At 40.7% G+C, this 22,289-nt stretch overlaps 1 protein-coding gene across 3 annotated transcripts in view; it reads right to left on the bottom strand.

Moving 5' to 3' along the window:
• Positions 1-22,269, bottom strand: part of STAU1 (staufen double-stranded RNA binding protein 1) — an 86,068-nt gene extending 63,799 nt beyond the window's left edge. Inside the window, exon 1 of one of the 3 annotated variants that reach the window (XM_061210280.1) lies at positions 22,170-22,269. The gene's annotated coding sequence lies outside the window, so the exon portion shown is untranslated. The remainder of the gene's footprint in view (positions 1-22,169) is intronic. The other 2 variants (XM_061210294.1, XM_061210289.1) reach the window with 2 other exon arrangements.
• Positions 22,270-22,289: the final 20 nt, after the last annotated feature.

Genomic DNA, 22,289 nt, shown 5'->3' with positions numbered 1-22,289 from the left:
TTAAAGAAAACATCTTCATTTGGGGGCTGGTAATTCTAAAAAGCATATTCATTCATTCATTAAACATTTAGTATTTCTTATTTCCATGCATTTTTATACTTACACTGCAAATGAAGGCTTCCTAAAACAATATTGTTTTGTATATTTTAAAACTTTATATAAATGGCATACTAATATTTGAATTCTTCTATGACTTGCTTTTTTCCCTCAACGTTACATTTTTGGGCGGTTCATCTATATGTGTATGTGTAGCTCTAGCTTGTTCATTTTCACTGCTATAGAGTAGGCCATGAAATGAGTATACCATCTTGTACTTACCAGGCTTCTATTGATGGACATTTAGGTTGGTGCCATTTCTTGTTATTATAAATAATATTACTGTCAACATTTTTGCATATCTCCTCATGCACTTGGTAGATTTTACATTTCCAGTATTTGTAATTGGCTGTTTCACAAAACATCCAATGGGGTATCTTTATCTAAGGGCTATCTTACCTGTTGATTTTTACAGATCTATGAACTGTAAATATGACATAACTTTATTCCAATGCACATAGACTTTGAGAAAAGTGGGGAGTTAGGGTCACTCATTGATTTATTTATTCAATAGATTCTTAGATACTTACTGAGCATTAACTACGTGCCAGACACTGAGAATACTAAAATGAACAAGACAGGGATTTCCCTGGCGGTTCAGTGGTTAAGACTCCGTGCTTCCACTGCAAGGGGCACCGGTTCGATCTCTGGTCGGGGAACTAAGATCCCGCATGCTGCGCGGTGCAGCCAAAAAGTTTTAAAAAATAATAAATAAGTAAATAAATAAAACAAACAAGACAGGCCCCTGTCCTTGTGGAGGTTACATGAAGAACATATCTCTGTTTTTCTCTCCTGGTCTTTTTCTCTCACCCATTGTCCTAAAAAATCTTAGGGTTTCATCATCGGGATGTTAAGGGCTCCAGGATAAGTGAGGTGAGAAGTAGTGATCATGGGTTAGTTCTAGATCGACAAGGTAGCCCCTCTCGGCTTAGCTGACCTGGTTATTTCTCACATTTAATACCAAGTAACCCAGTGGGAAAAACAAATCCCTCACGATATAATTTTTAAATATTGATCTTGTAGGAGAATCCACTGCTTATCTCAAGGTTATCTGGAAATAGGAGGGTGTATTTTCATATTATACTGGAAGCAGAAAGCTAAAGGGAGTCATTTTCTCTGTAACATTAGAAAGATTTTGGTCACGCAAAATAACTTTTGGCTTCATGCAAATCATTTGTCGTTAAGAGCGTAAGTGCTAGGGAGATCAGCTCGGTGCTTTGTGTCCACCTAGAGGGGTGGGATAGGGAGGGTGGGAGGGAGACACAAGAGGGAGGAGATATGGGGATATATGTATAGCTGATTCACTTTGTTATACAGCAGAAACTAACACACCATTGTAAAGCAATTATACTCCAATAAAGATGTCAAAAAAAAAAGAGCACAAGTGCTCGTTATATTTAAATATTACCTAGTCTCTAGATAATTTCTATGTTTTATTACAGTTTTTTAAATTAAATTGCTTAATCAAAGTAATGTGTTCATAGTTTAAAGAGTCAAATAGCTTTAAGAAGCTTATCATGAAACAACATCCCCACCCACTCACTTTGAACACTTTCAGCGCTTCTGGTATCTCCCTTCATGTTTCTAAAGGACATGCCTGAACAGCTAATCCTTGATGCTTCCATTTAGACTTCTTCTGTTGCTTGCTTACTCTGGTATATGAGAATTTTGTTCTCTTAGTCCTGTTCCCACTCACTCCAACACACAAATTTCCCCTTCTCCTATCCCTCCAATACGTTTGTACCACAATTCTTGATTCAATCAATATTTACATTATTAAGATTGTACAAGTAGTATTCACCACTGAGTATGTAGAGTAGTATGGTTAAATTTCATTTCTTACATAAATTTCCTTGCCTGAAGTTATTAATTGCCTTGGTTTTTCATTTTCTTGTGTAACAGGATGTAACAGAGAACTATTTCCATCTCAGTTTCAAGTGATGCTTTCCCATTCCAAAGTAAGTCCACCCAGGTGGGACTTGTAAAAGTGGTGATTAAAAACTGGTTATAGAAGATTTATAATTGCCAAAGCATAGAAGCAATCAAGATGTCCTCCAGTAGGTGAATGGATAAATTGTGGTACATTCAGACAATGGAGTATTATTCCACACTAATAAGAAATGAGCTATCAGTCCATGAAAAGACATGAAGGAAACTTAAATGCATATTACTAAGTGAAAAAAAGCCAATCTTAAAAGGCTACATACTGTGTGATTCCAACTCTATGACATTCTGGAAAAGGCAAAACTATGGAGATGGTTAGAAGAGGATCAATGGTTGCCAGGGGTTTGCGGGGGAGGGAGGGATGAACAGGCAGATCACAGAGGATTTTTAAGGCAGTGAAACTATTCTACGTGACACTATAATGGTGGATACATGCCATTATATATTTTTCCAAACCTATAGAATATAAAACACCAAGAGTGAACCCTAGTAAACTATGCACTTTGGGTGTTAATAATGTGTCTGTGTAGGTTCATGATTGTAACAAATGTACCACTCTGGCGGGGGATGCTGACACTGGAGGAGGCTGTGCATCTGTGGGGTCAGAGGATGTACAGAAAATCTCTGTACCTTCTGGTCAATTCTGCTGTGAACCTAAAACTGCTCTAAAAAATGAAGTAAATTAAATCTACTAAAATAAAAACACAAAAACTGATTTTGTTATCTTTGGTCCCTTACCCATTCAAGAGCATAAAAGGGCTAAGTTTGAAATTTCCAGAGACTATAAAGAAAATGTTTGGAGAGAGAGCTGCTGATGAGATGTGACAGTAAGTTTGCCCAATTTATGGGAAGGGGAAGAGAATGATGCTTTTTCTTCGAGCCTAAAGAAAGACACTTCCATCAGACCTCTTGAAGAGCTTGAAGTGTCTCTGGAAGCTCAGGTGACACAGTAAGTGGTGTCTGACTCACACCTGAGAGGTATAAATGAAAGGCACTGTGGCTGGTTAGCTGCTTTGATAGTGGCAGAGGGAAGGGGTGGTGGTGTTCAAGGGTGCAGGACAGTGTCTTGAGGACCAGATTGGGCTGTGCTGGGGAAACACCAGCTTGCATCTTGTCTAAGAGGTTTCCCCCATGGTGTGAGGGGAAACCGTCAAAAGAGACTGGATGCCTGCGGGCTAAAGGTGGAATTGTAAGCAGTCATCAAATCAAGGGATCTTCAGGTTGACAGAGGCCTGACCCATCGAGAGGAGTGCAGAGTGGGGGCTGAGAGGTGGAGGAGTAATTCTGAGCATCACAGATGCCAAAAGTACCCTGAGAGAGGTAGAGTCCATTGGAAACACCTGCCAAGGTCAGAGAGTGCCCACCCCGCCTCCACAGAGGCTGACTCCTGAGTGGAGGAGGGTGGTGGAAGGCCTGGGTGGGGAAACAGAGAAGCCCCCCAGGCCTCTTCTTCTCACCTCAGGTGACCAGTACAAAGTGGCAGACGGGGAGATGGTTTTATTTTAAATAAATTTGGAAGTTTTGACTCATTAGAGTGAATCAGATGAAGTTGTTAATATTCAACAATCTATGCTCACAAAAATGGCAATTTCACGTGATTCAGCTTAATGCGTAAGAGTGGACTTTTTAATTACTGAACTGAGACTGTTTGGGGGCTTTAAGTAATGGAGAGAGTTTTATTACCTGAGAGTGAGATTTGCCCTAGACTTCATCCAAGGGTATGAGGGACTAACTGGCTTCCCAGAGACAATTTGACATGCAAAGAATAAACTTTACATCCAAGAATAAACTTCTTTTCTGCCTACACCCCATAGGTCCCATCTGTTCAACAAATTGGCTACACATTGTTTTCTATGTGTTTATCACCAGTCGACCCACAAAGTCTCTGACAGGAATAGAAATCTCTCAATAAATTCAAACACATCAGAAATAGGTAACCTATTTCTTTCCTTCCTTCCTTCCATCCTTCCTTCCTTCCTTCCTTCTTTCCTTCCTTCTTTCCTCTTTCTCTCTCTCTCTTTCTTTCTTTCTTTTTTGTCTTGGAGACATTACCCCATACCTCTCTGGTCTCCTGCTCTGATTGGGACTGATTCCTCTCTAGACCTGCTGGAAGCTGCAGCACTAGCCCTTCCTTTTGCCTTTTTCCTGGGCTGGAACTCCTGTTTCCTGGATTCCACAAGTTCCTTTTTCATGGCTTTCTCCCTCATGCTCCATTCTCTTTCTGAGAAACAGAAAATTTTGAGAGATTACATATTTGGAAATATCTTCATTCTGTCCTCTCATTTCATGGGTAATTTGGCTGGGTATAGAATTCTAGGTTAGAGATCATTGTCCTTCAGAACACAGAGGTTTTCTATCTCATACTGGCAGAGGACGGGGGGGTGGAAATCTGTTCCTTAGAACTATACACTTAGATGGGAAACCAACTCTTCTCTTATTTCTTCCCTGTATTTCTCTCTCTGTCACTCTTTCTTTTCCTCCCCCTCCTCTCCCCCTCCTTCTCTTTCTTCTTCTTGATGGTGGTGAGGAAAAATTCTACATCACTGGGTTTTCAAACTCTAGAGCTGTCAAAAAGCACACAACTGTCTTCCTAACATAGACTCGTATTTATTTATTTATTTTTATTTATTTATTTATTTATTTATTATTTATTTATTTTTATTTATTTATTTATTTGGCTGTGCTGGCTCTTAGTTGCAGCACGTGGGATCTTCATTGTGGCATGTGGGATCTTTGTTGCAGCATGCATGATCTTTAGTTGCGGCATGTGGGATCTAGTTCTCTGACCAGGGATCGAACCCAGGCCTCCTGCATTGGGAGTGCTGAGTCTTAGCCACTGGACCACAAGGGAAGTCCATAGACTTGTATTTACATAGCAGAAAAGAAATTTGGTACTTACACTTTGCGCTGTGTTTGAATTACTGCTGTAGTGAGAAGATACATACAATCATGTACTGCTTTTTTCAGTTAAAAAATTTGCTTGTACCTTGATAAGTGACTTTTCTATCATTCCTAATACTACAACTCTTCCCCTTAATTTCTTTTTTAATTGAGGTGAAATTCATATAACATACAATTAACCATTTTATAATGAACAATTCAGTGGCATTTAGTACATTCAAAATGTTGAGCAACCACCATCTCTATCTAGTTCCAAAACATTTTCATCACTCCTAAAGGAAACCTTGTACCCATGAAAGCAGTTACTCCCCATTCTCCCCTCCCCCAAATCTCTGGCAACCACCAATCTGCATTCTGTTTCTATGGATTTACCTATTCTGGATATTTCATATAAATGGAATCATAAAATTTGTGACCTTTAATGTCTGACATCTTCCACTTAGCATAAAGTTTTGAAGGTTCATCTACATTATAGCATGTATAGGTAGATCTTCATTCCTTTTTACAGCCAAATTTCCGTTGTATGGATATAACACAATTTGTTTATTCATTCATCTGTTTGTGGATGTTTGGGTTGTTTTCACCTTTGGCTACTGTGAATAATTCTGTTATGAATATTTGTGTACAAGGATTTTTTTTTGAGTACCTGTTTTCAGTTCTTTTGGGTATATACGTGGGAGTGGAATTGCTAAGTCACACGGTAATTCTATGTTTACTTTTCAAGGAACTGCCAAGCTGTTTTCCACAGCAGCTGAACCACTTTTACATTCCCACCTGCAATGTACAAGTGTTGTAATTTCTCTACATCTTTGCCAATGATTGTTATTTTCCTTTTTTTAAATTATAGCCATCCTAGTGGGTGTGAAGTGGCATCTCATTATGGTTTTGATTTGCATTTTCCTAATGTCTAATGATGTTGAGCATCTTTTCATGGGCTTCTTGGCCGTTTGTATATCGTCTTTGGAGAAATGTCTATTCAAGTTCTTTCCCCATTTTTTAAGTGGGTCATTTGTCTTTTTGTTTTGAAGAGTTCTTTATGTGTTCTAGATATTTCTCTTAATTTTTGAGGCTACCTGAATTTTCACTGTTGTAATATCTGTTAATATTTGAGTGTTACACAATGTGGAAGAGACCATTCGTTGCCTAATGATATCCATTTTCTCATTTTTTTGCAATAGAACCCTAACTTTATTTTTGAAAGAACTATGTGCCCGGGAAAAAAAAAATGCTATATTTTCTGGCCCCTCTGCTTCGAGGCTTAGCCACACTGGTAAGTTGAATATATCTATAGACATCCAAGTGGAGATATTGGATAGATAGCTGAAAATTCAAGAATGGAGTTCAGGAGAGACGTAATTCAGCTATAGCCCGGTTGTCCCTTCCCCACTGCCTTCATCCATCACATTTTGGTACCTGGCTCACATAATTCCCCTCCCCTCACCATCCTAGTGACCTCGACATTCACACACACATACGATCAAAGACTCTGGTCACTGAGTTATAGGACCTTCTCATTTCCAGCGATCTCCTCCCTCCCACCTCAGTCACTCATCCTATGGCCATACACTGGGTCTTGACATAAAAAATAAACATATCCAAAACATCATTCTACATTCTGGCCACAACTCTTCCAGCTTCCACATTCAGTGACCACTAAGACTGTTCTTCTAGCTCATCAGGACTCTAGTCTATTTACCTATCTAGCTTCTCCCCTTCCAACAGCTTTCTTCATTCTTCGTGCCTTTCCTTATTCAGCAAGATTTTATGGTCCGTCATTTCAAGAACACTCTTTCCAACACCCTAAACTCCCGTGACCATTTGTATTTTGCTGTACTTACCTGTCAAAACCCATCTATCTGCTTTGCCAGTGTCTATACTGAAAAACTCATTCATCTTCCCCAAACAAAACAAAAACCTACCTACATTTGAACCAATCTTTTCCCAGTTGCCATAGGAGTGGTTGGTGTCTCTCCTATCCAAACCAATCCTTATCTCCTCCTCTCCTTCATATAAACCTCACACTTTCAATGATTCATTTTCTCTTCTGGATATCTAAGCTTTAGCTCTCAACTAGATTCTTCCAATCTTTATTTAAGCATTCTCAAGTCTCTCTTATTTAAAGGACAAAAACATAACAAACAAACAAACAAAAAATGCCTTAGTCCCATTTGCCCTCCAGCTCTATCCCATTTTCTTCTTTCCCTTCACAGCCAAACTTCTTGAAAGGTTTGCCAATACTTTATTAAAAGAGGTCACTAAGTCCAATGGACATTTTCAGATCTCTTGTTGCTCGGTCTTTCACTGGCATTTGACGTGGTCCATCACTCCCTTCTAGAAATAATCTTCTCCCTGGGCTTCTGGACCCTACTCTCTTCTAGTTTTCATCCTATTTCTCTGATCACTCCTATTCTTTTCTTTTTTTAAAAAATATTTATTTATTTGGCTGCGTCGGGTCTTAGTTACGGCACGCAGGATCTTTGTTGCAGCATGCGGGATACTTGTTGCAGCGTGAGGGACCCTTTGTTGTGGCGCGCGGGCTTAGTTGCCCCGCGGCATGTGGGATCTTAGTTCCCCGACCAGGGATCGAACCTGCATCCCCTGCATTGGAAATGCAGAGTCTTAACCACTGGACTGCTAGGGAAGTCCCCTTTTCTGTCTTTTTAAGGTCTCAAAATGAGATAGATGAAAGTGTTTTGCAAACCTGAACACTGTAATTAGCAGAAATCGTTAATAGATTCTTGCTACTCATATAAAGAGAGGAATGCATATGGAGCAAAGTTGGAAGGTGGACTGGAAAATGAAAGTGATGGTTTTGTTGAAATGGTAGATCACAGGTGTTATCTTCTCTCTTTCTCTAAGTTCCTTTATACCGTAACAGTGTTTTGTATGATATATATTTTATTCGGGTATAATTAACACACATTAATAGTGTTTTAACAACATATATAAATCAAGCATATTTTTTAGAAAATAATCAATTCATAGTATGTTCTAAGAATGTAAATGTTAGCAATAGCATGGTAAAGTTGGTGGAAATGAGAACGAGGCTCTTCTTCAAGGAAAAAGTTTATTTACTCACAGGTCCCCCAGAGAAGGGATCACTCTATACCATGCAGGACCACAGGGGAAGCACCCGGGGTTGGTCAGGTGGCAGAAGACAGGAGAGAGGGGAAAGCCTGGGCCAGAGCCTTTATTGGAATAGGGGTAAACCGTTTAGGTTTGGTTAGTTTGAATAACCTCAGTGGGCTCTGGGCTATAGGGGTGGTCTCTAGTTGCCTGGTACCTAGCCTTGGGATGATGTAGGGCAAGGGAAATATTGGCTTGATGAGTGAGTTAGATAAGGAGATGATTAGAGCTATAGACTAGAGATTGGTTGGTTTGTATATGAAAGACGTGCTCTGAGCTGAGCCCTCTGCTATCTCTAAGGATTGAGTAGCCCTGGGAGGAGCAGCCTCTTCCCGACCAGCAAGCTTTTTAAGATGTCAAAACATCAGAAAATACAGAAAATTTAAAACATGATTAATACTACACCTTCCAGGGAACTGCATTACTCTTTCAGATGCTGACCTGATACTTTCCATCAGATATGAGAAGGAAGGATAATGCTTAGATAGATAGATAATGCATGAAGCAAGCATGTTACTCACAGCTGCAGCTGTTGCAGGCCTAGGTCAAAGACCATGGATAGTATTACTTACATTAAATGTCCTCCATACTTAAAAGAATAACATTACCCAAGGCAAACAAAGTGTACCAGTGAAGCAAAAGCTTTTGGAGGGTGTGGGCAGGAACTGAGCTTCTGAAAGGGTGGAGCCGGCTTGACAAGTTTTTGTGTATAAGCCCTAGGAGCATGCAAGAGGAAGTAACTGCTCGTGGGGTGGGAGAAGGAACATCCTTCAGTTTTCATCAACGTTTAGGAGAAAAGAGGGAGAATCACGGCTCAGTTAATGTTGTGATAAGGGGTTGCTGGCAAGTTCAGGTTTTGGTTTCCGGTGGACTTGGGTTCAAATTCCTGCACTGGCCACTCAATGGCTTCTTTGGACAAGTCAGTTAATGATCACAAATAACACTTATGGAGCACTGACTATGTGTCAGGCACTCTTTTAAGAGCTTTACATGTATTAATTAATTTAACCCCCACAACAATCTCACAAGGTAGGTACTATAATTTCCTCCATTTTACAGATGCAGAAACTGAGGCACAGAGTAAAGTCATTTGCCCAAGATCAACACACTTTCATTAAGTGGAGGAAATAGTTCCAACAGAGCCTGCCATATACCCCATATCCTTCCAGTAAATTCTTTTTCCTGCTTGAGTTAGCCAAGCAGAAAAAAGCATTCAGAAACCTGAACTCTAAGCGACACAATAAATTACAGGGTTTTTCATGCATGTTGTCACACGTGTATAAAGAATTTCGTGCCACATAAATGGTAGATATTATTTATATTCAATGAGATATAAGAGACTGTAAGGTGCAGAAAAGATTAACGTTAAAGTAAGTCAACTGAGGGAACTTCCCTGGCGGTCCAGTGGTTAAGACTCCGCACTTCCAGTGCAGGGGGTGCGGGTTTGATCCCTGGTCCGGGAACTAAGATACCACATGCCGCAGGGCGCAGCCAAAAACAAAACAAAACAGAAAACAAACAAAAAACCAAAAACAATTAAATTAATTGAGAAAGTATGAAACCTCACTGGAAATTGGTGTATTGGTTTTTTTTTAATTTATTTTTATTTTTGGCTGCGTTGGGTCTTCGTTGCGGCGCACGGGCTTCTCATTGCAGTGGCTTCTCTTGTGGCAGAACACGAGCTCTAGGCGCACGGGCTTCAGTAGTTTTGGCACGAGGGCTCAGTAGTTGTGGCTCGCTGGCTCTAGAGCACAGGTTCAGTAGTTACAGCGCACGGGCTTAGTTGCTCCGCGGCATGTAGGATCTTCCGGGACCAGGGCTCGAACCTGTGTCCCCTGCATTGGCAGGTGGATTCTTTTTTGTTTTTTTTTAATTTATTTATTTTATTTATTTTTTTATTTTTGGCTGCTTTGGGTCTTCGTTGCTGCGTGCGGGCTCTTCTCTGGTTGCGGCGAGCGGGGGCTACTCTTCATTGATGTGCAGGCTTCTCATTGCGGTGGCTTCTCTTGTGGCAGAGCACGGGCTCTAGGCACGCAGGCTTCAGTAGTTGTGGCACACAGGCTCAGCAGTTGTGGCTCACGGGCTCTAGAGCGCAGGCTCAGTAGTTGTGGCGCACGGGCTTATTTGCTCCGCGGCATGTGGGATCTTCCCGGACCAGTGCTCGAACCCGCATCCCCTTCATTGGCAGGCGGATTCTTAACCACTGCACCACCAGGGGAGTCCCGGTGTATTAGTTTTTAAAAACAGTCTAGGATTTACAAGCAAAAAAAGTTGTGAATATGGTTCGGATCTCTTTTTTTTTTGTCCTGAACCATTTGAGAGTAAATGCTGACTTGATACCTCGTCATCCCCAAACACTTCAGTGTGTATTTCCTACAACAAGGACTTTCTTCTATGTGATACACACATCCAAATAAAATAATTATGGTACAGGACTATCATCTAACCCTCAGACCCCTTTCAGGTTTGCCAATTCACCCAACAATGTAACTTCCAGCAAAAAGATCTTTGCATTCAGATTGTTCTATTTCTTTCAGTCTGGAACAGTTCTTCAGTCTTTCCTCAACTTTCTCGTCCTTGACACTTTTGAAGATTTCAGGGCAACTATTTGGGGCACGTTCCTCCATTTGGGTTTAACTGAGGTTTCCTCATGATTCGATTCAGGTTTTTGGCAGGAAAATCAAACACTGGTAATGGTGTTTTCTCATTGCATCTGACCAGGTGACATGTGACTGCGATTTGTCCCCTTGCTGATGGTGTTCGCTCTGATCACTTGATTAAGGTGGCATCTGCTGGGCTTCACATCCGTATAGTTACTCTTTTTTCCTTCTTATTAAGTATTTTGTGGAGAGGCACTTTGAAATTAGGTAAATATGTTATTCCTCATCAGACTTTCAATTTCTTTAAAAAAATTTTTTTTTCCATTGAGGTATAGTTGATGTACAATATTATAGGTTTCAGGTGTGAAACATAGTGATTCACAATTTTTAAAGATTATACTCCATTTATAGTTATTATAAAATATTTGCTATAGTCCCTGTGCTGTACAATATATCCTTATAACTTATTTATTTTATGAACAGTAGTTTGTACAGACTTCAATTTCTTTATTTTTCTCTTTTATTCAATGGGTTTAATCTGTTACTTTTTTTTTTTTTTTTTTTTTTGGCCACGCCATGTGGTATGTGGGGTCTTAGCTCCCCAACCAGGGATCGAACTTGTGCCCCCAGCAGTGGAAGTGCCGAGTCCTAACCACTGGACTGCCAGGGAAGTCCCTGTTACTTTTTTTAATTGAGATGTAATTCACATACCATAAAACTCACCTTTTTAAAAAAAGTTCACACTTTTAAAGTGTACAATTCAGGAGTTTTTAGTATACTCATACCTTTCTAATTCCAGACATTTTCATCACCCCAAAACAAACACTGTACTCATTAGCAGTCACTCTCTGTTCATCCCTCTTCCCAGCCACTGGCAAACACTAATCTACTTTCTGTCTCTATGCATTTGCCTATTCTGGACCTTTCATACAAACAGAATCATAAAATATTTGGTGGCTTCTTTCACTTAGCATAATGTTTTCCAGGTTCATCCATGTTGTAGCATGTATCAGTACTTCACTCCTTCTTGTTGATGACTAATATTCCATTGTATGGATATATTTACCACATTTTGCTTATTTATTCATCAGGTGATGGACATTTGGGTTGTGTCCATTTTGGGCTATTATGAATTAAGGCTTCTATGAACATTCATATACAGGTTTTTGTGTGGATAGATGTTTTTAATTCTCTTGGGTATGTATCTAGAAGTGGAATTGTTGGACCATATGATAACTCTGTGTTTAACTTTGTGAGGAATTGCCAAACTGTTTTCCAAAGGGGCTGCACCATTTTACATTCCCACCAAATATGTATGAAGGTTTCAGTTTCTCCACACTCTTGCCAACAGTTCTTATTGTCAGTTTCTCTTTTTATTATAGCCATCTTAGTGGATGTGAAGTGACAGTGCCTGTAGTTTTTATTCACATTTCCCTAATGATTAGTGACGCTGAGCATCTCTTTGCCCTCATCATCTCCAACAGGCTCTTTCTGACCTTTCAAGTCTCAGAGTAAAGGTCCTCTTCTCACAGAGGCCTTCCCTACGTCTTTTATGTAACATTCACTGCAGCTGCCGTTATTTTTTTTTTTTACGATTTTTTTTTTTTTTTGATGTGGACCATTTTTAAAGTCTTTATTGAATTTGTTACAATATTGTTTCTGTTTTATGTTTTGGTATTTTGGCTGCAAGGCATGTGGGATCTTAGCTCCCCAAACAGGGATCAAACCCGCACCCTCTGCATTGGAAGGAGAAGTCTTAACCACTGGACCACCAGGGAAGTCCCACAGCTGCCATTATTAACAACATTCTGTAAATGTCTCTAGTTCTCCTTGTCAGCACTTTAGGTAAGACTGTACTTTCCTGTCCCCTTGATGTTGAGTGTGGCTCTATGTCTTGATTTGACCAGTAAAATGTGAACAGAAGTGATTTGTATTGTTTCTGGACAAAAATCTAAGAGGCAGTTCAATCGTTGTCATACATCCTTCTCACTGCTGCAGTAATCATCAGATCCCATGTTGAGATAAAGCCTTTGTGAGCCTGGGCCCACGGGTGATTACAGTAAGCAGAGTTCCCAACCTGATGATCCCAATGTTGTTTTGATGAGTTTGGCAGCTATTTAAGAATTTAAACATAGAGTTAACATATACCCAACAATTCCACTCCTAGTACCCAAGAGAACTGAACACGTATGTCCACATAAAAACTCGTACATGTATGTTCACAGCAGCATTATTCATGACAGCCAGCCAAAAAATAGAAACAACCCAAATGCCCATCAACTGATAAGTGAAATCTGGCATATCCATACAATGGAATATTATTCAGCCATGTATAAAATAATGAAGTACTGATACATGCTACAACATGGATGAACCTGGAAAACATGCTAAGTGAAGGAAGCCAGTCAATATATTACACAATTACACGATTGTCCAGAAGAGGCAAATCCATAGGAACAAAAAGTAGATTAGTGATTGCCTAGGGCTGGGGGGTGTGTGGGAGGATTTCTGAGAAATCGTCATCTGGTGCCTCTTTCTCCACTTTCAGTTCTCAGCTTTGGAACAGTCCCTCTTATCAACCTGCCTTCTTTTCTTCATTTCACTTATTCCGTTTGTACTGATTCTACAACCTACCAAGGGTGTGACCTTGGGCAAGTTCCTTTATCTCCCTGTGCCTCAGTTTCTTCACCTGTAAAGTGAGGATATGATAGCACCATTAGGAAGGTTACACTTCGAACTCACGAGAATGGTTGGCCCTGGCAAGAGGAGAGAGAAGGAATGAGAAGGCAATATCCCCAGTGTGTAAAACAGAGGCTGAAACAAAGCAGGATCTCAATAAATACTTGTGGAATTAATGAAAACGTCTGGTACCACTGTTCAGTAGTAGAATACTGCTCAACACTAATTATTGAGAATATCCACCTTGACTCTCTGAGAACGAAATCAGTTGGAAACTCTCTGTGTTGAATTGGAGGGGGAAAACTTGATTTTCCTAAATACAGCTCAAGTTCTGGGGCTGGGGACCTTCCCTGGTGGCGCAGTGGTTAAGAATCCACCTGCCAATGCAGGGGACACGGGTTCGATCCCTGGTCTGGGAAGATTCTACATGCCGCGGAGCAACAAAGCCCGGGCACCACAACTACTGAAGCCCGCGTGCCTAGAGCCTGTGATCTGTAACAAGAGAAGCCACTGCAATGAGAAGCACGTGCACCGCAACGAAAAGTAGCCCCCGCCCGCCGCAACTAGAGAAAAGCCCGCGCGCAGCAACAAAGACCCAACACAGACAAAAATAAATAAATAAAAATAACGTTCTGGGGCTGATGTTAGACCCCCAAGGAGAAAAATAAGCAATCTCTTTTCCTTTTTTTCCAGTCTGTTCTTCTTAGACTTTAGTTTGGAGAGGAGAAAAGAAATTAAGTGGGAAGGGTGAGGAGGAGGGGTGGAAGTGAGAGTCAAGATGGATTTTACAAGGAAGTGCAGCACATCTCCAAAGCTCCCAACATCTTTGACCTCCAAAGATTTCAGAGGACTTGCTCATTCTTGGGCAAGGTTGTTAAGATTTCCACATCTACCCAGATCTTATCAATCGCAAATCATTTCAGGGAATTAAGATGTGAAGGCAGCCTGGATTTGGCTAATAAATAGTTAACGAAGCTTAAGCCGGTGGGGCACCACGTGCAGGGAAATGCATAGCACTCCTGGAACACAGCCGGGTGGCCCGAGAATCAAGGCAAGTAGACACACGTCAATACAAAACATTCCTCGTGCCATGACAAGTCCTAACAGATCATCCTGGCATTCTGGGGAGGAAGAGGTCTTTTCTGTAGGTGGAGAGAGCCAAGTAGGGCTGCTAAAAGAAGCAGCATTTCCAGGGAAGTTTTATATCCTTGGGAACACTGCACAAGAGAGCAAACGTGTTTCTTTAAAAATTGCCTTAGCTCTTGGTTTCATTTTGAAACCACGCAACTCAGGCTGGGACTTGAACCCATGTGCCGGGATTTGAACCCGGCCACAACCCTGATTGGGACTTGAACCCACAGTCTTTCAATTGAAGTCACACACCTGGTCTCAGGACTTAATGAAGCTCAGGGTCTTGATGTCTCGACGCAGAGAGAATTCAGTGAGAGACAAAGAGATAGGTAAGAAGTGCATTTATTTAGAGAGAAACATACTCCATAGACAGAGTGTGGGCCATCTCAGAAGGCGAGAGGCCCGGAAATATGGCGTGTTTAGTTTTTATGGGCTGGGTAATTTCATAGGCTAATGAGTGGGAGGATTAGTCCAACTATTTTTGAGTGGCGGGGGAGTGGGGATTTCCAGGAATTCAGCCACCACCCAATTTTTGGCCTTTTATGGTTAGCTCTGAACTGTCATGGCACTGGTGGGTGTGTCATTTAGCGAATGTATTACAATGAACATATAATGAGGCTCAAAGTCTACTGGAAGTCAAATCTTCCACCATCTTGGACCTAGTTAGTTCTAACCAGTTTTTGTCATGTCCTATGGCTATGTCATTCTTTTAAAGGTTGTGCCCTGGCCTCTTCCCTCCTGTTTCATTTTTACCATTTCTTTTACTCATATTGTATTTCCCCCTCAAACTGAAAAGAGTGACAATGCTTCCCCCTCCCCTCTGATTACAAATATATGGTCAGTTTTTAAAAAATCAAGTATTATGAAAAACTATAAAGAAGTAACTAAAAATCACCCATAATTTTACCACCTTTCCAGAGATAAATTTTGGTGTATGTACCTCTTGACTGTGACAGATTTCCTGTTGTCTCCAGTAGCTGTTATCCATTTCTTCCATTGAATTTTAGTCGGGCATATGGCTGCTCAGGATAAAACCTATATTTCCCAGCTTCTTTGCAGGTAGGTATGCCCACAGACTAAGTTCTGGTCAATGGGATGGAAGCAGAAGTCCTAGAAGTGTGATTAAGGGTAGGATATGTGTTTTTCTTTCCCTGCCCCTTCCTTCCTGCTTGCTGGAATGAGGCCTGATGGCTGGAGGTTCAGCAGCTATTTTGGACAGTGTGGTGGAAGCCACGTGATGATGATATGGAACAAAAGGATGGAAGGAGCCTGGGTTCCTGATGACTTTGTGAAACCACCTTACTTGCCCTTTTATTCAAAAGAGAACTCAGTGTTGAATTTATTTGATTCAGTCTCCATTCACCAAGTTTGTCAGTAAATCCAATGTCAGCTCTTTTGGGGGGCTCTTTCCCATCACTTGGAATCATGCAAAACCAACCAACCAACCAACCCACCAGCCCAGGTTCCCATAATACAAGAAAAGTGGGGAAGGCCCAATTTAGTTTTCTGCTTATGATCACTGCTGATTTGCTCAGAGACCAAGTCCAGACCAAGTCCCAAAAAAGTTAGATGGCTCTGCTCTCAACATCCACTTCCTCTGTGCAAAGCGTGGCCATGCAGAGACCCCAATCAAGAAACTTGCTGCTTTGCAGGGCAGTGGGAGCATGAGAGATGTAGGTCTTGAATACTCAGAAATTCACCACTCTCTGTCCTTCCAGCCTTCCTGTAGTGAATGCCTGTTATTCTTTATGGCTGCTCAACATCCTTGGATTCCTTCCCCTCCCAATGTTCGGGAGTATCCCACCTCATCAATTCATGCCTATCTACGATTGAGACTAGATCATCACTTTTTCAGGATCCCTGCATCTGGAGTACAGGCTTGTGACCTAAGCTCCGCCAATCAGAGGATCAGTGCCCGTCTTCCATGGGAAGCAGACAGCCAGTCAGAATCCACTGTAGCCAGCATGGCAGAAGAGACTCTCAACTTCGGAGGCAGCAAGGACCTCTGGTCCTTTAGTCAGAGGACAAATCATGATGTCTGGAACCAGCAGTGGCTTCAGTGGTATCTCAGTCAAAGGAGATTTACGAAGTAACCTGGCCATTGTTTCTGGATGTAGCCTTCAGGTCTGAAGATTATTCTTTTCTTTTTCTTCCCTCCCTCCCTCCCTTCCTTCCTTCTTCTTTCTTTCTTTTCTTTCCTGCCTTCCTTCCTTTTTTTTTTTTTTTTTTTTTTAATAAATTTATTTATTTATTTATTTATTTTTGGCTGTGTTGGGTCTTCGTATCTGTGCGAGGGCTTTCTCCAGTTGCGGCGAGTGGGGGCCACTCTTCATCACGGTGCGCAGGCCTCTCACTGTCGTGGCCTCTCCCTTTGCGGAGCACAGGCTCCAGACGCGCAGGCTCAGTAGTTGTGGCTCACGGGCTTAGTTGCTCCGTGGCATGTGGGATCTTCCCAGACCAGGGCTCGAACCCGTGTCCCCTGCATTGGCAGGCAGATTCTTAACCACTGCGCCACCTGGGAAGCCCCCCTTCCTTCTTTTCCTTCCTTCTTTCCCTCCTTCCTTTCTTCCCTTCCTTCCTTTCTTTCTATCTATCAATCCACCCATCCACCTAGAGATACCTATATGGCTATAGAGATACAGAAAGAGACAGAGACAGAGGAAGAATGGGAGAGGGAGAGATAGAGATTGTAAGGAATTGGTTCATGCAATTATGTGTCTGGCAAGTCCAAAATCTGTAGAGCCAATGTCCCAGTTTGAGTCCGAAGGCTGCAAACTGTTTTGGAATCACGAGAATTCCAGTTCCAGTTTGACAAATGCCCTGAGGCAGGAAGAATTCTCTCTCACACAGGGGTCAGTCTTTTGTTCTATTCACACCTTCAATTGACTGGATTAGGCTCCTTATGGAGGATAATCTGCTTTACTCAATCTAGTGATTTACCTTAATCTCACCCCAAAACACTCTCACAGAAACACCTAGAATGTTTGATCAGATATCTGGACATCTTGTGGCCCAGTCAAGTTGACACATATAGTTAACCATCACAATGACCAATAAACAACTTTCTGGGATTGGATTAGTTGTCCGTCTTCAACTCAAAGCAGGAGCTTCCACCTCTTTCCCATTTTAGAAAACCTATAACCCAACATAAACATTAGGCCACACTCTTCTCACAACCCCGAAGCCACACACCTCTATTGCTTTCTCCTCTGTTTCTCTTCAGTTTAGCCTTTCTTGGTGGGCCTAAAATCCCATTGCCCCCTCTTGGTGAGTCCACAGCAGCAAAAAGCACAAAATACCAACCGTTTTCTTAATAACTCCCCCATATTTCAGACATAAAAGTGGAATCTTACCATACATGTTGTTTTATAATCTTTTCTTACTGTATCTTAGATATTATTCTATGTTAGCATAAATGGAGCTACATACTTTTTAATGGCTACAATATTCCCTTGTAAAAACGTACCACAATTGAGTGAACTATTTCTTTATTGTTACACAGTAGGGTCATTTACAACTTTTTACCATTGTAAATAGTGTTTTGATGTACATATGATTGTGTACACTTGTCTGAATATATATATATATATATTTAATTTATTTATTTTTGGCTGCATGGGGTCTTCGTTGCTGCGTGCGGGCTTTCTCTAGTTGCGGTGAGCGGGGACTACTCTTCGTTGTGGTGCACGGGCTTCTCATTGTGGTGGCTTCTCTTGTTGCGGAGCATGGGCTCTAGGCTCGTGGGCTTCAACAGTTGTGGCACGAGGGCTCAGTAGTTGTGGCGCGTGGGCTCTAGAGTGCAGGCTCAGTAGTTGTGGTGCACGAGCTTAGCTGCTCCGCGGCATGTGCAATCTTCCTGGACCAGGGCTCAAACCTGTGTTCCCTGGATTGGCAGGTGTATTCTTAACCACTGCACCACCAGGGAAGTCCTATACTAGTTATTTTAACAGAGAAAATTTAATGTAAAGAATTGTTTAAGACCCCCCAAATAGCCAAAGCAATCTTGAGAAAGAAGAACAAAGTTGGAGGCATCATGCTTCCTGGTTTTAAACTATATTACAAAGCTATAGTAATCAAACCAGTATGGTATTCATATTTTAAAAAGACACATAGATCAATGGAACAGAATAGAGGGCCCAGAAATAAACCGACATATACATGGTCAATTAATTTATGACAATGGAGCCAAGAATATACAGTGGGGATGGGACCGTCTCTTCAATAAACAGTGTTGGGAAAACTGAACAGCAACATGCAGAAGAATGAAACTGGACCACTATCTCACACCATACACAAATATTAACTCAAAATGGATTAAAGGCTTGAATGTAAGACCTGAAACCATAAAACCTCTACAAGAAAACACAGGCAATAAGCTCCTTGACATCAGTCTTGGTGATGATTTTTTGATTTGACACTAAAAGCAAAAATAAACATGTGGGACTAAATCAAACTAAAAAGCCTCTGCACAGCAAAGAAAAACATCAACAAAATGAAAAAGCAACCTACCAAATGTGAGAAAATATTTGCAAATCACATATCCGATAAGGGACTAATTAATATCCAAAATATATAGAGAACTCATACAATTCAATAGCAAAAACCCCAGAAAATCTGATTTAAAAAATGGGCAGAGGATCTGAATAGATATTTTCCAAAGAAGACATACAGATGGCCAATGGTTACATGAAAAGGTGTTCAACATCAATAATCATCAGGGAAATGCAAATCAAAACCAAAAGGTGATATCACCTCACTCCTGTTAGAATGGCTATCATCAAGAAGGCAAGAAATAAGTGTTGCTGAAGACGTGGAGAAAAAGGAACACTTGTGCACTGTTGGTGGGAATGTAAATTGGTGCAGTCACTATGGAAAACAGTATGAAGATTCCTCAAAATATTAAAAATACAACTACCATATGATCCAGCAATTCCACTTCTGGGTATCTATCCAAAGGAAATGAAAACACTAACTCAAAACCGTATCTGAACCCCCCATATTCATAGCAGCATTATTAACAATAGCCAACACATGGAAGCAACCTAAGTGTCCATCAATGGATGAATGGATAAAGAAAATGTGGTATTTATACATAATGAAATATTATTCAGCCATAAAAAAGAAGGAAATCTTGCCATATGCAACAACATAGATGGACCTTGAGGGCATAATGCTAAGTGAAATAAGTAGGACAGAGAAAGATAAATACCGTATTATCTCACTTATATGTGGAATCTAAAGAGAAAAAAGCAACCCCCACTGAAACTCATAGATCAGAGAACAGTGGGTGGTTGCCAGAGGTGGGTGAAATGGGTGAAGGTGGTCAAAAGGTACAAACGTCCAGCTATAAAATAAGTAAGGCATGGAGATGTAACGTATAGCATGGTGACAACAGATAATTATACTGTATTGTATATTTGAAAGTTGCTAAGAGAATAAATCTTTTTATTTTTATTTATTTATTCAGCCGTGCTGTGAAAGCACCAAGTCCTAACCACTGGACCACCAGGGAATTCCCCATGTATTTTATATATAGTAGTATGTATATGTTAATCCCAAACTCCTAATTATTCCCCCCACTGCCACGTGGCTATTTTAATTAAAATAAAAACAGAAAATTCAATTCCTCAACTTGCTACATTACAAGTGCTCAATAGCCACTTGTGGCTAGTGGCCGTCATATTGGATATCACAGACATAAAACATTTTCATGCGGCAAAAAGTTCCAACGGACACTATTAATCTAACAATTGGCATTTATCTGATGTTTTGTAGTAAACAAAGTCTGTTCACCTCCATCTTTGTCTTTAATCTCATGTGATGCTGTCTTGGTTTTCTAAGAGCTCAAGGCAGTGTGCCTCAAAATATGGACAGTGTGACTTAAATTGTAAACTGTTCATTACCTGCTCAGGACACTATAAATATAGAAATTGAGAATAAGCTTTCAGAAAGTTTTCTAGCAAGCTGATCTTGCCACACATTTTTATTGTATTTTACAGAAGTACCAGTCTGCAATGGATTGGAAATTTAAAATGCTGGTCCTTCACTATAGATTGTGCACTTGCAGGTACAAGTGCTCCAAGGTACAAGGATGACTTGGACATGGTTCCGGCCCTCCAGAGCTCAGGGAAGAAGAGTGGAGGGAGCCAGAGTTGACATAAGGCCTATTTGAATTGAGCAAACATTGACATATAGACTTGACGGACATCTGAAAATGATTCAAAAACACATAAGGACATTCATTCACTCATTTATTCATCTAGTAATTACTGAATGCCTACTATATACTAAGCACTAGGGATACAGAAGTGAACAGGATAGAAAGTGGAGTAATTGGAATATTCATATATTACTGATGTAAAAAAAGTACAGCCGCTGTGGAAAATATTTTGGTGGTTCCTCAAAAAGCTAAACACAGAATTACCATATGACAGCAATTTCACTCCTAGGTATACACCTGAAAGAATTGAAAATAGGGACTCAAACAGATCCTCATATGCCAATGTTCATTGTAGCATTATTCACAATAGGCAAAAGGTGGAAACAACCCAAGTGTCTATTGACAGATGAATGGATAAACAAAACGTGGTATATCCATACAACAGAACATTATTCAGCCATAATGAACTTGACACATGCTACAACATGGATGAACCTTGAAAACACTGTGCTGAGTATAATAAGCCAGACACAAAAGGACAAATATTGTATAATTCAACTTACATGAAATATTTAGAACACGCAAATTCAGAGAGATAAAGTAGGTTAGACGTTTACCAGGACTCGGGAGAGAGAAGAATGGGGAGTTAGCTATTCCTTAATGGTTACAACATTGAGCTCATGAAAAAGTTTTGGAAACACATAGCAGTGATGGTTGCACAACACTGTAAATATAATTAATGCCAATGAATTGTACACTTAAAAATAGTTAAGATAGCAAAAAAAAAAAAAAAAGAAGACAACTGAACCTACTTTTATGACACAACTGCAACTCTGCTGCAAGTAGAAAGTGTTAACACGGAAGGAGCAAACAGCTATGAAGGAGGATGGATAGTCCACGAAGACTTCATGTAGGAGGTGGTGTTTAGGAAGTTAAGATTCAGTAAGATTTCCACAAGCAGAGAAGAGATGAAAACTTCCTGGTAAGCTGTGAGATCTACTTTCCTTAAGGACCCTGGAGCCACTGCCTCGGTTATTATCTTGGCTCTGTAATTAACTGGCTCTGTGACCCTGGGAACCTCTCTGCGCCTTAGTTTCTTTATCTGTAAAATGACGACAGTAATGGTACCTTCTGCTAGGGTTGCCGTAAGGATTAAATTAGTTAACACATGTAAAAGTGCTTAGAGCAGTACCTGGCACAGAGTAAATGTTATATAAGTGTTAGCTATTCTTATTTTTTGGCTTCACAGCGGTGGCTTGCGGAATCTTAGTTCCCCGACCAGGGATCGAACCCGCGCCCTGGGCAGTGAAAGTGCGGAGTCCTAACCACTGGACCGCCAGGGAAGTCCCAGCTATTCCTATTTTTAATTTTTTCTTTTTTTATGAAAATAAATGTTTACTGTGGAAAAAAACCTAAGACGAAACTAAAAATCGTTTAAAATTCTACCACCTAGAGACAATCACTGCTAAGTGTTTATTGTATTTTCTTCCACAATTTTTTTGTACATAAATATACGGAGCTCATCCACGCACCTCTTTAGACTTTCTCCTCCGCAACTCGCACACGCCTCCAACCGTCCCACCGTTTTCTGAGCACCAAGAGAACGGAATTTGTTTAACACAAACGCCGTGCCTCGCCCTCGTCACACAAAC

This window comes from Eubalaena glacialis, chromosome 13, assembly GCF_028564815.1.
Source record: "Eubalaena glacialis isolate mEubGla1 chromosome 13, mEubGla1.1.hap2.+ XY, whole genome shotgun sequence".
Classification (NCBI taxonomy): domain Eukaryota; kingdom Metazoa; phylum Chordata; class Mammalia; order Artiodactyla; family Balaenidae; genus Eubalaena; species Eubalaena glacialis.
This window is presented reverse-complemented; position numbering and strand designations above follow the sequence as displayed.